Source organism: Ahaetulla prasina, chromosome 2 (genome assembly GCF_028640845.1).
Source record: "Ahaetulla prasina isolate Xishuangbanna chromosome 2, ASM2864084v1, whole genome shotgun sequence".
Taxonomy (NCBI): Eukaryota; Metazoa; Chordata; class Lepidosauria; order Squamata; family Colubridae; genus Ahaetulla; species Ahaetulla prasina.
In genome coordinates, this window is record NC_080540.1 from 207789425 (window position 1) to 207803930 (window position 14506).

The 14506-nt window shown below is 39.6% G+C and overlaps 1 pseudogene; it reads left to right on the forward strand.

Annotated features, from left to right (window-relative positions):
* The first annotated feature begins 242 nt into the window (after positions 1 to 242).
* LOC131190678 (E3 ubiquitin-protein ligase Topors-like) lies at positions 243 to 2244 on the forward strand (annotated as a pseudogene).
* The last annotated feature ends 12262 nt before the right edge of the window (positions 2245 to 14506 follow it).

Consider the following 14506-nt stretch of genomic DNA (forward strand, 5'->3'; position numbering starts at 1 on the left):
TTTGTGAGGATTCAGAATTAGGTACTTTAAAATGGTAGGTATTAAAATATTTTCAATTCTGGCAACATTGCCTTGAAGCTAATTGAGCAGAAAAAATCCATGAGAAATTCTTTATTCTTTGGGTTTTGCCCTTCTGAAATTTGCAGATGTCTTGTTTATGATGCCATCAGCATTCAGACTGTCTCAATTAAAAAAAATTGCTGGTTTTCTGAGTTTTCTTTCTGTGTGCCATCTTTCAGATCATGAGACTCTTACAGAAGAAACGTAAGCCAAGGATCGGCTTCAGATCCTCAAGGAAGAGTTCTGTAGTGAAAACAATGCAACAAAATGGAGCCAAAAATTCAAAATGCACCATCTGTTTAACAATGATCCAAGACCCAACTTACTTGAACCCCTGCAACCACCAGTTCTGTTTCAAATGTATTCAGAAGTGGTCCAGAAAAAAAGTTATCTGTCCATTGTGTAAGCAGCGTTTCTATTCATTCTGTCACACTATACGCAGAAAAGATGCCTTCTGTGAATATATCTTGCCTTTGAATGGTGACTCTTTTTCTCCTTCTGAAAGCAAGGAAGACTGTGCATCAGCCTCCTCTCAAAGACTTACATCAGCTCCTGACAATGGAATTGTGCATAATAAAATTAGTGGAACATTAACTCAAAGAGAGAAGGATATTTATCAGCTCATGAGACAGTTTGCAGTTACAGAGAGACCCAATGATATTGATTTAATCAGCCTTGGGAAATTTAAAGCCCAAGCAGTAATTCAGTTTAGGAGAACTCTTTACCATGCAGGGATTCTAGTTCAAAATACTCCAAATCCAGATTTCAGTCAAATATCTTCAGCAGAATTTTTTGGCAGAAATCCTCAATGTTTGGACAGAGTGATCCCTTGGCTAAAACGAGAATTAAAAGTGCTGTTTGGTAAGAGATCAACAATTCATACTTTGCAGAATCTCATCCTAAGTAACCTTATTCATCATGATCTGGACAGCAAAGAATTTGAAGCTATTTTACAGCCCCACTTACACCGTTTCACTCGTCATTTCCTGCATGAGTTCATGAGTTTTGTTCAATCATCATTAAATCTGAAGAGGTATGACTGGTGTGCCTTGTATGAATGCCCTGCAATATTGAAAGAGACTGATCTTTTAACTTCTTCTCCATCTTCAGAAAATGAACATCTGCAATGTCCTGAAAAAAGTCAGGTGCCCAAACCCAGTGGTAATTTAGATTATGGAAACCTAACGTTCTTGCTTCCTAGTTCAGAGAAAGCCCTTCCTTCCACATTTGCTACAGCAGATGATAAAAATAATTCAACGAATGAAGAAAAATATATGGATTTGTCCAACAAAGATACTGAAAAGGGGATAGCTACAGCCTTTCGTATTATTAAAAATATACTGCTTAAGACACCTTCAGAGGAACAAGTACAAGTCTCTGGATCGCTCTCTCACTCCCACCTATTTCAAGGACAGAAAGAAAAAAAGGACTTAGTAGAAATAGATCCTGTTCAGATTCTTAGGCCAACAGATATGGATATAGGTAAAAACGAATTAGAGTTTGTAGACGATGGTGCCTTTAAGATTTATCACAAAAATTCTGCTAACATCATTACAGTGAAGAAATTGGGCAAAAAAGATACAACAAAATATCAACCCTCTGAGGTTTCCATAAATAAATTAAAAGAATATTCTCGGGTATGGTCAAAAACACCATCTCCCAAAAGAGGGAGTGTGCATAAAAATAGTGGATCAAAGGGTAGCATAGAATGCAAATTTGACAAACCATGTTCTGCTTCAAAAGGAAGACATGGGGGAAGAAACAAAGCAAAGTATCTGCATGATGAGAAGAAAGGTAGAAACTATTCCAGAGACAGGAGACATAGACGAGATCAAAGAAAATCAAAGTCTAAAGAAGCAAGTTTGCTTCACAAGAGCCCTCTGCCTGTAAGAAAAAAAAGCACTGAGGCTAGAGACACTCACAAGTCAAAATCACAGAACATTCATCACAAAAGAAAAATGAAGAACAAAGATTCTGAACATCTAGGAAGTGGAAGTGGAAGTTCCAGTGAACCCAACCAGAATGGTCTTTACCCCAAAGTTAGGCATGAAGAGCCACCATGCAGAAAGGGTAAGTCAGAAATATTGTGTGATCCAAGTCCATCCACCAGCTCTGGGCAGAAGCCATATTTTTTCTCCAGAAAATAAAATCTTAGTCAATCAAAGACATGTAACCAAATGCTAGTAATTCTCATCAGGCTGATGCAGACGTTTGGAGAGACCTAAAGGTAGGATAGTTGTAGGATGACAGAGAAAGTTTAATTTGATAAACTATATAGCAAGCCAAACTATAAATTAATGCAATTGGAAGGTGATCTCTCAAAGAGTGGTGAAGATTTATCTGCAATGATACAAACAGCTAAGATTTTTAATATCAATCTCAACCCAATTCAAAAACCAATATGAAGGCAAAGCTACAAATGAAATAGCCAAATCTTAATGAGCATGTATGTAAATAATGGGAGGCTCCAGCTTGTCAAAGCAAGAGACCATCAGTGAACACAGGATATGACAAGGAAAAGAAGTATTGTCTTTTTCTAAGCAGGACATTGCCTTTTAGAACTTAAAAATAAAGATATTGATATATTATGCTTGTTATTCATTTTTTCCCTCATGATTTCTTTCAAAAACCATTTATAGATTACGGCTGGTAGAAAATTTCCAACACACACACACACACACACACACACACACACACACACTAGAACCATAGTAAGGATTCAGTTCCATTAAAGTTATCCCAAACTAACCAATAACTATCAGTTGAATTCTGTCCATTTATGGGAATGCTCTAAAGGACTTCTTGCAAAGCAGCATTTACAAGTGGGTGCAGCTATTTACTTTCTTCACACATTCTGGATACTCATACAACTATGGAAAAGTTAAATATGCCCACTCTCACATTCTGCATGAATCTCAGCACAGGTCCCTTTCTCTGAGCAGAAAAGTACCAGCAGATGGTGTGAGCAATGGTTCAAGGATCAGGACCTGGAAGATGGAGGTTCAAGACCCATCCATGAAAATGTACAAACTGAATAACTTTGGACCAGTCATTCTTTCAAAGCCCAACTATTTTATTATTTTGTTGTTCTGGGCATAAACTGGTGGATGGAATCCGGTGCATGTTACCTCAAAGACATGAAGGAAAAATGGGATAGAAATCTAAGAGAGAAATAAACATGCAGCTTCTGATTCAGGAGTTGAGTTTAGAAATCATAGGGTCACAGCTGGTGATCATATAGAACATAATTTTGACATAAAATTATAACAGCATAGTAGGTTTTTGAACTTCCATAGCTTACCACATCAAAAGCCACCTGTATTAAGTTCCCTAGAGAGAGAGAAAGTTTTTACATATCTCAGCATGTGAAATAGGGATATCCTACTTATGTTGAATTATGTAAAACCTCTCACTCTCCCTCCCTCCCTCCCTCTTTCACACACACACACACACACACACACACATGCACACACACGCACACACACACGCACACACACACATTCCAAGTTAATAATTATACAGGTAGTCCTCAGTCAATGACCATAATCAGAACTGACAACTCTTGCTAAGTGACACAGTGGTATAGTGAAGAAATGTGACTCTGCTGACTTACAACAATAGTTTCTGTAGTTGTGGTTGCTAAATGAATTGTGCATGGTCATTAAGTGCAACATCAAATGGCTGCTTAATGGTATGTAAGAAAGACCTTGAGAAAAGCCACAAAGAAATGCTACTTATGAAACAATTGGATAAGAGAGGGTACAGCCTGCAGCTGCATAACAGCTGGAGAAAAAGGCTCAGAAGGGATCCCCCCCCCATCTTCTCAAGCTGTGAAAGAAAACAGTGGGAGATTTGTACTTTCAGATCTGAAAGATTGTTGTGCTTTTTCAAGTATACCAGACCAAAAACAGACCAGATGAGCTATTTCTATTTTATTTTAAGGCTGCATTAACAGAATCTTGCAAGGGCCCAAATTGTGCTCGCAAATTGGCAAGCATCTAAATTGCAATCACATAATTGTAGGGAGATTGCAATGTCCACAACTACAAAAACAGTCCTAAGTCTCCTCATTCAGCTCCATAATGCTGAATGAGTGGTCACCGAATGAGGACTGGCTGTAAATTACAGCAAACTATCTGTTAAATAAGGTTTACATTTATTAACCGTTACTCATGTGCCTCTAGCAACTATTCACACTCAGACACAAATCACTCTAAGAAGAATTTGAGTAAACAAGCATATACAGACAAATAAAAACTCCCTTTTTTACAATCCTATAACCCCTATTCAGAGTAGGATCTGGGAAGCTGGATGCAGCTGAGTGTTTACTGGCCGGATGCCCTTCCTGACGCTGATGCAGAGTTCACAGCAAATATTTTTTCTTTGTGCCCTAGGAGAGAACCATCTGCTGCTACGTAGGATTGAACTCTCAACCTTCTGAGTGGACGGCAAGCACCTTCACCACTAGGCCACCACACCACTCAAGCATGCATACACAAATAAATATACAGAATCCATACCTCCCCTAATTTTATTCCCTGAGGAGGAGAAGGAGATGATTACTACCATAATCCTTTCCCCTCATCTGCCCAGGATGAAAGTTGGATAAGAAGGGAGAAAGAGAAATATCAACTGAGAAGGGAAGGAAAGAGAAATATGTGGGACAAAACTGGACCAAGATGATTAGAGTAAGAAGACAGGAAATGAAAGGAGAGAGGAAGAAATCCTATGTTAAATACTCCAGGCAAAGACCCTCTACCCTTGTAAAAAATAATTTTCATGTTTATGTTTAGATCAGGTGCAGCCATTTTGTTAACTCCTTCCTCGGCACATTCTATTTACGCTGGTATAAATAGCTTCCCCCATCTCTCAATTTAATTCATCTGAGAGAGAAAACCTCATCTTTTTTGGCTGGGTGACTGCAGTTCATCACATTTCATGGATCCAAATGTTTAAATTTTATGAGAACTACAATGCTCAGAAAAGGCATAGCACAATGTTATGGACCTTGTCCAGTCTTATACTGCTAGGCCTCACTTATGACCAGTTGCTTAGCAACTGTTTGAAGTTATGATGGTTCTTCCCAGAGCTGCTTCCAACCTGCTTTTTAAGTTCTGATGGCCACCCCTCTCCTCGCAGTTATACAATTACATTTTGGGTATTATGTGACCAGGATTTATGACATTTTTGGCTGGAAGCCAACATTTATGTAATGTATCTTTAAATAGTTTTGGCGGGAAACAAGCACGTTGCTGATTGGTTGAAGCCGCCGGTTGAACTGTATATAAGAAGAGGTTTTTCCCCAGCCTGGTTGCTGGGTTCACCCTATATTAAAGAGCTGTTGTCACTACCCTGGTCTCCAGCCTCGTTACTTCCCGAACTTAACACTGGCGACGAAGGTGGGATTTCGAGGCTAAGGAGCACCAGAACCGAGCTGAAGCACGGAAGAACCGAACCCAGCAAGCTCAGGGCAGGACTCACAGAGGTGCTTTCAAGTGTACCCGGTTACAATTTGGGGTGAGTGTGGCTCCTGGTCTATTCCAAAATTTAATGGAGCGACTTCTGCAAGGGCTCCCGGGGGTAGTCCCCTATTTCGATGATGTATTAGTATCAGCCGAAAATTTAGAAGAATTGGGGGAGCGTTTGAGAAAGGTTCTGGGCATTTTCCGGTCAGCCGGTCTAAAGGTTAAAGTGAACAAATGCCAGATAGGGGTAGAATCCGTAGAGTTCTTGGGCTATAGAATAGATAAGGAGGGAATTCACCCCACTGAAAGCAAGGTCAAGGCAATCCGAAAGGCCCCAGCGCCTAAAAACAAACCAGAGCTACAGGCATTCCTGGGTCTAGTGAATTTTTACGCGGTCTTTTTAAAAAATAAGGCAACCGTTGCCGAGCCGCTACATAAGCTACTGGGAAAGAATACTGCTTGGTCTTGGGGAAAGTCGAGCTAAGGCGTCAAGCAGTAAAACCTACTCGGCGATAGCTTACTGGTTCAGTATCATAGCTCATTGCCATTGGTATTAGTCTGCGATGCTTCCCCTTACGGGGTGGGGGCTGTGCTCAGCCACAGGTTTCCAAATGGCACAGAAGCCCCAATAGCCTTCTACTCCAGAACGATGTCCTACGTTTTTGGTAGAGACTTTGAAATTGTGACTGACCATAGACCACTGTTAGGAATACTGGCTGGCGACCGCCCAACGCCTGTGGCACTTTCGCCACGATTGACCCGATGGACTATCTTCTTAGCCGCCTATTCCTACAAACTGCAGCATCGGCCCGGAAAAGAGTTGGGGCATGCGGACGCAACAGATGCCCACTACCAGGGCGATCAAGACCCCACCCCGGGGACGCCCATATTGTTAATTGACTCTCTGGACTCTGGCCCAGTCACATCAAAGGAGGTGGCTCGGGCGTCATACCGGGACATTACTTTGAGAACTGTACTTGGTTGGGTACAAAGAAGGTGGCCCGCTGTCAAGCAGCGTTAAAGAATTTGTTAAAAACGTGAAGAGCTTTCGGCCCCAAGGGGTGCCTGCTATGGGGGATAGAGTGGTGATCCCAGAAAATTGAGGAAAAGGGTGTTGGACCTCCTCCACGAGGGTCACCCAGGGATCGTTAGGATGAAGGGTCTAGCGAGAAGCTATGTGTGTGGCCCCAATGGACTCAGAAATTGCTGAAAGGGTAGGGAAATGCCAGGCCTGCCAGGAGTCCAGACCACTACTAACGGCCCCAGGGAATGGGAGAAACCCCAGGGCCCCTGGTCTAGAATACACATTGATTTTGCCGCCCTTCCATGGCCAACTTTCCTGGTCGTAGTAGATGCCTACTCCAAATGGCTGGAAATCATTCTCATGAGATCCATGACAGCCGAGGCCGTGATCTCAGTCCCACGGCACCTATTTGTAACCCATGGGTTGCCCGACACGCTAGTTTCCGATAACGCCCGCACCACGGCAGCCCAATTTGAGGAGTATTTGGCAGAAGAGGGCATCCGACATGCCCTCTCGGCGCCTTTCCACCCCGAATGGTTTTGCAGAGCGCTCCGTCCGAGCGCAAAGAGGCATTGTCCAGGCTTAAGCCAGGCGACTGGCAAACAAAATCGATGTTTTCCTGGCCATCCAACACAGAACCCCTGTGTCACAACCGCAGAAGCCCAGCCAATTACTAATGGGCCGAAGCTCAGGTGCCCACTAGACCGCTAAATCCAAACTATACCGAGGGTTACAAGGGGAAATAGAAAACAAGAGAAATGGACATAGGCGACCGAGTGTGGGCACACAACTATGGTGAAGGCCCAACATGGATAGCAGGACAAATCCTAAATAGAACGGGTCCAAAATCATACTTGGTGAGTTAAAGGACGGCCGAGTATGGAGGCGCCACATAGACCAAATAAAACGACATAGTCAACAATCTGAATTAATCGAACGGGCCCTGACTACACCATGTTTGATTCCACAGCTGACTCAAACCCGACAAAATCGCAGGACTTATCTGAAATTCCGGAGGTCCAGCGACGCCCACAGGTTCCAGTAGAAAACAGCAGGGACGACTCGGCTATTAATCCAGGGCCGGATGGCCTAGAGGAGGAGCTGAGAGGAGCAAACAGCCCCTCCGGTCAGCTCGACCCACTCCCAGGGAATGTACTGCGCAGGTCCGAAAGAGTCAGGAGACGCCCAGTCTATTTGCGTGATTACGTTGAAAAATAATATGTAAATATGGGTAAAGTGTTTTCTGGGAGGGAAGGAGTGTAATGTATCTTTAAATGGTTTTGGCGGGAAACAAGCACGTTGCTGATTGGTTGAAGCTGCCGGTTGAACTGTATATAAGAAGAGGTTTTTCCCCAGCCTGGTTGCTGGGTTCACCCTATATTAAAGAGCTGTTGTCACTACCCTGGTCTCCAGCCTCGTTACTTCCCGAACTTAACAATTTACTTCTGTTTTTTGGGCAAAAATGCTCATTTAGGGTTTTTTTTTAAATGCAGACTACAGGAATCAGGAGCACTACTTAGGTGACCCTGAGGACACAGATAAACCTCCATGTGCTTCAACGACCCTCTAAAAGGATGCAAATGATCAGCTGTCTGCAAGGAATATAAATCCTTCCATTCCCCACTATCCTGTCAGAGCTGAAGAAGCTTCTTGGAAGGAGAACGTCTTCAAAAGAAAAAAAATGAGAAAGTCCAGTTGCCTCCTGAAAAAACATCCTTGGGACATTTATTATAATGGGTTCACTTAATGACATGACGGCTTCCAAAAAGGTCATAAAATCAGGCCCAGGAACATGTTGACCCACTTAATGACCAACATAACTTAAAATTGTAATTTTGAACTCCGTAATGGTTGTAAGTCAAGGACTACCGATAAATGATAAAATATATAATTGATTGAATTTTCTCTGGGAGTAGGAAGATTTATTTCTGATAAGTTTTTCTCACAAGATCTATCATTAACATTGGTTGCCTTTTTAAAATTTATTTAACATTTCTGTTATTATTTTCCTATAGTATCCTATATTTCCTGTTGTCAATGACAAAACAACCAATGCACTGATATTCTAGCCAACATTTTCCATCCCAATTTCTACTAACTGGGGAAAATTTTTACTTACTGAGAAAAACACTGGTCAACACAAAATAATAATGGAGAAAAAAGCTATCTTTTTTTTAGATTACCAAAAAGAATTTTTTTTCCCCTGAAACAAAATGTTATATGAGACATTTCTAGTTATCTGTTTTGAAATACCAGCTTTGCAAGGGATTTTAAACATTTAGACAAAAATTCAGATGTTATGTCTTAACAACTGCATATTATGCAGGTACAGGTACCGGAACAGACTTGTAAGTGGATCACAAGCTTCCTAACAAACAGGAAGCAGCAGGTGAAGCTAAGCAAGATCACATCAAATACCTGTACAATTAGCACAGGGGCCCCCCAAGGCTGTGTGCTCTCCCCACTTCTCTTCTCTCTGTATACCAATGACTGCATCTCCAATGATCCATCTGTTAAGCTACTGAAGTTCGCAGATGACACAACAGTGATTGGTCTCATTCGAGACAATGACGAATCCGCATATAGACAAGAGGTCGAATGACTAGCCTTGTGGTGCAACCAAAACAATCTGGAACTGAACACACTCAAAACCGTAGAAATGGTGGTAGACTTTAGGAGAAACCCTTCCATACTTCCACCTCTCACAATACTTGACAACACAGTATCAACAGTAGAAACCTTCAAATTTCTGGGTTCTATCATATTGCAAGATCTCAAATGGACAGCTAACATCAAAAACATCATTAAAAAAGGACAACAAAGAATGTTCTTTCTGCGCCAACTCAGTAAGCTCAAACTGCCCAAGGAGCTGCTGATCCAATTCTACAGAGGAATTATCGAGTCTGTCATTTGCACCTCTATAACTGTCTGGTTCAGTTCTGCAAGTCCAACAAGAAAGACACAGACTTCAGAGGATAATTAGAACTGCAGAAAAAATAATTGCTACCAACCTGCCTTCCATTGAGGACCTGTATACTGTACGAATCAAGAAGAGGGCCGTGAAAATATTTGCAGATCCCTCGCATCCTGGAGATAAACTGTTTCAACTCCTACCCTCAAAACGACGCTATAGAGCACTGCACACCAGAACAACTAGATACAAGAACAGTTTTTTCCCGAAGGCCATCACTCTGCTAAACAAATAATTCCCTCAACACTGTCAGACTATTTACTGAATCTGCACTACTATTAATCGTTTCATAGTTCCCATCACCAATCTCTTTCCACTTATGACTGTATGACTATAACTTGTTGCTGGCAATCCTTATGATTTATATTGATATATTGACCATCAATTGTGTTGTAAATGTTGTACCTTGATGAACGTATCTTTTCTTTTATGTACACTGAGAGCATATGCACCAAGACAAATTCCTTATGTGTCCAATCACACTTGGCCAATAAAATTCTATTCTATTATAGACAATATATACAGAATTTGTCCATGAAGTCATACAGCTATATTGTTATTCATATAATGCTTTTACTGGACAGTATTTTTTAGATTCTAGGTTCCATTCAGCTAATATTCAGTAAGGACAATTAAGAAAAGAGACCTCAGCGTCTATTGATAAGTAGTTCATATGGTGCATATAATGTACATTAGTGATTGGCTATTTATTTTAGAGTATTATCATCAAACCAATCAATGTTTAATTACAGCACATTCAACTTTATTGCCTGTGTAATTCTGAGATAACAATAAGGAAATCAGATTCATTGCAGATCTTCTGCTGACTAAAATATTTTTTCATCAACTGTAATTAATTTAACAGCTACTATTCAATCTTAAAATTAAAAACTTATTTGTAGCACTCCATTTCACTTGTAAACAGTTTTAGCTTGAATGACCTGGGCTTTGAGCAAATATGTATTAAACTTTTTTTTTGTTTTACCAATTATTCAAAATCTGGATTATAACTACCAAAAATTCTCTTACTTGATATACATCCTCTCCAGCTAATCTGTGCCTTTCATCTGAGAATACTAAGTTTCTGAAATAACCAGTACAAGACTTATGGAAATAACTTCATATAAGTCTCTGATTAGGAAGTGCTGATGGATGTGCCATTTTGCATGATTTTGTTGAGAATGTCGAGTCACATTGGCAACTGTCAGCCTTATTTGAGTTCTCTTAAGTAACTTTTTGAGTTCTAGAAAGAAATGTACAATTTTGTGAAAGGAAAAAATGTCCCTACCACTGAACCAACCTTGCCATCATAGCTCTATGTTCTGTACATGTCATAGCAAACTGAAAAACCTACATATATTGACCTAAAGGTGCTTTTTCAAGAGGTAACTGGACTTACTTTGCTTTTCCTTGAAGACATTTTGCTTCTTATCCAAGAAGCTTCTTCAGTTCTGATTGGTGGAGAATGAAAAGATTGATATTCCTTCCAGTCATCTGATTGTTAGCACTGTCTCTGAAAGTTGTTGAGACCACTTGGAAGCATATCTGTACCTCAGGGTCACCTGAATAGTGCAAATGGGTGTAGGACTTTCTTGGAACTGCTGAAAGGATTATATTGTTTCAGCAGTTCCAAGAAGGTTCCACTCCTATTTGCACTATTCAGGTGACCCTGGGGTACATATAAACCTCCAAATGACCTCAATGATAGCAAGCAATATAAATCCTTCAATTCACCATTATTCAGTCAGAACTGAAGAAACTTCTTGGATCAGAAACAAAATGTCTTCAAGGGAAAACAAAGACGGTCCAGTTGCCTCTTGAAAAATCACCTTTAGAACAACCATGACCTGGATGACTGAGAGTCTTCATAGATAACTATATGAACTGACTTTGTGAACTACAGTAGACTTAATACCAGAATGCCTATAATATTTATGATAAGATTTCTATCCTGCCTTTACTTCAGAATCTAACAAGGTGTATGCAACATTCCCTCATTCCATTTATTCAGATGTGGACAACTCTATGAGGTAGGTTGGGCTGAACCAAAGTTACCGAGTATGATCACTAGTTGAGGATAGATTTGTGTAAGATGAAAAAACATTAATGTCAAGAAACAACAAATAGCCAGTTGGGGCCACTTTGCTATAATGACACTAGGGAAGAAGGAGGGAGCACTAACAGAAGATTGAAATGTCATGCCACTTTGTCCTGCTTCAGATTTCAATCACACAAAGAGGCTTCCGGGTGGCTCCACCTCTTCGCTGAGCCCTAATTAAAGGGGCTCCGCACTGAACATCGTAAAAGCCAGGAAAAACCGGCTTTAATCTTTTTCTCTGGATGAAAGAGGAAAGATAAGAGCGCAGGAATGTTGGTAGACCTCCCCAGAGGCTTTGTTTTAATTAAGCAGAGCTTCGAAGGGTCGATGGGTCCCATAAATATTTCTGCCATCTCCGACTTCAGTGCGTGTCTGCAAAAGCAGGAAAAGAAGAAGGTGTCCATCTCTGCTAATTGTCTTATCTTTATGGATCTCTTTAAGCAGACGGAATGAGTGCAAGCGGACGATTATTGGATTGCAAGTATTTTTGATTTCCTGACTTCTACTTTCTAAAAAAGAGAATTTTTTCCTTTGTTCTAATTGACTCTAAGATGGCGCCTGAACGGGAGTGAAAATGACGAATGGAATTTTAAACAGTCTGTGCAACTAAGAAGATAAGAAATGTTATGTGTGGATTTTAATGAAGTGAACTGAGCTCTCCTATACTTAAAGGGAAGAGAAGTTTCTAGACTTATATTTTGTGAATTTTAAAACTGAAATGGCTACTAAACCACCTAAGACTGGGGGCAGAAGGGGTTCTGAACCAGCTTTAGAAGATCTGATTAAAGAGCAAGGGAAAGTGTCTGAAGAAAGGTTTAAGGAGATTATGGATAATAATGAGAAAATAAGAGAAGAAATAAAAGAGAATAATAAAAAAATAAGAGAAGATATCTTAATGGCTTTTCAAGGTTTGGCAAAAAGACTGGAGGTGGTGGAGGAGGAGGTGCAAGAAATTGTTCAGTCAAATCAACAAATAGAAAATAGAATGGGGGGAATGCAAATCAAATTGGATAAAAATGAAGATCAAGTGGTGGTGATGCAGTATAGAATGATGGAAGGAGCTCTGAGAATTAGAGGTTTGAATGAAGACAAAGGGGAAGATTTAAAAAAAATTTTATCAGAAGCTCTGGCTGAATTTATTGAACTTGATCCACAAGAGGTTGCTTATCAAATTGACAAAATTTTATAGAGTTAATTCTTGGATTGCTAGGCAAAAGAAACTTCCTAGAGACATTGTGGTTTATTTTTTGAAAAGAACAGTGAGGAATCAAATTTTGCAAGTTGCTTTTCAGAAAAACTTGAAAATAGGGGAACAGGAGTTGAAGGTTTTGAAAGAGATCCCTCCCAAGATGTTAAGGGATAGAAAAGACTTTACATTTTTTACACAAGAACTTAAGAAATACCAGATTCAATTTAGATGGGAGGTTCCAGTTGGCTTGACAGTGTATTATCAGGGAAGAAGATATCGTATTGACACAGTGCTTAAGGCCAAAGATTTTCTTTCTACAGTGCTGAAATTTGAAATAGAAATAATAGAAAAAAGAATTCAAGAGACTCAAATGGGTGTGGAAGCTGAGGTGATTCCAGTGATGTTACCATCAGAGGAACAACCACAAGAACAAAGACTGACGAGGGGAGCCCTTAAGCGTAAAGAAAAGGAGCAACAAACTCAAAGTAAAGTTCAGGACTCTGCTACAGAAGCGGTGGGAGGAGCACGGCCGAAGATACGGGAGGACGATCTTCAGTTGATTGCCCAAAGGCTTCAGCAGCCCAGTAATGGCAAATAAAATCTTGACTTGGAATGTCAATGGTTTGAACTCAGCTCAGAAGAGAAGAAAAATATTTCATTATTTGAAACAATTTAAAATGATGTTATTTGCTTACAAGAAACGCATATTAAATTATCAGATCAAAAGTACCTAATAAACTCAAAGTTAGGTAAACATTTTGTTGCTTCAGCTTTGGAGAAAAAACATGGCATAGTGGTTTATTTGAGAAAAGATATACCAGCCAAGTTAATAGAGGCAGATATTTATGGAAGATATATTGCTATTGAACTTACAATAGAAACAAAAAGGACTCTCTTGCTTGGTATATATGCACCCAACCAGCAACAAGAAAAATTTTATAGAATGTTATATGATAAGTTGATCCTATGGGATTATAAATCGTATTATATTGGGAGATTGGAATGGAGTAATAGATACACGAAAGGACAAGAGAACTTCTTCCAAGAAGATACCTGCACATGCAAAGCTGCCTAAATCCTTTTTGATATGATAGAAGATTTTGAGTTAAGAGATGTATGGAGACTGGAATCTGGAGGAAAGAGACTATACTTTTTCTCTGATAGGCATCAATCCTTCTCACGTATTGATTTTATTTTAATTTCTAATGATTTGCTTTTTAGGTGAAGAAAACTAAGATATTTCCAAGATGTTTGTCTGATCATAGTCCTGTTTGGATGGAATTGCAATATGGAAAAGAGGGTAGAAGAACTTGGAGATTAAATGAAAATTTGTTTAGATATCAGGATAATGTAAATCAATGTAAAAAGCAGATGAAAGAATTTTTTGATTATAATTTGAATAATGAAACATCGATAGAAATGGTTTGGGACTGCAGTAAAGCTTTTATGAGAGGTGTATTAATATATCTTAATAATAGACAGAGAAATAAGCAACAAAGACAGCGTAGGTATTTAGAAGAGGAAATCTATAAGAAACAACAATTATTAATACATAACCCACATGATCAAAAACTTAAAGATGCAATAAAGTTACTACAGAATCAATTTAATATGATAATGGCTGATCAGGTGGCAACAAATATACAATATGCCAAACATAATACTTTTTGTAATGCAAATAGACCTGGTAGGTGGTTAG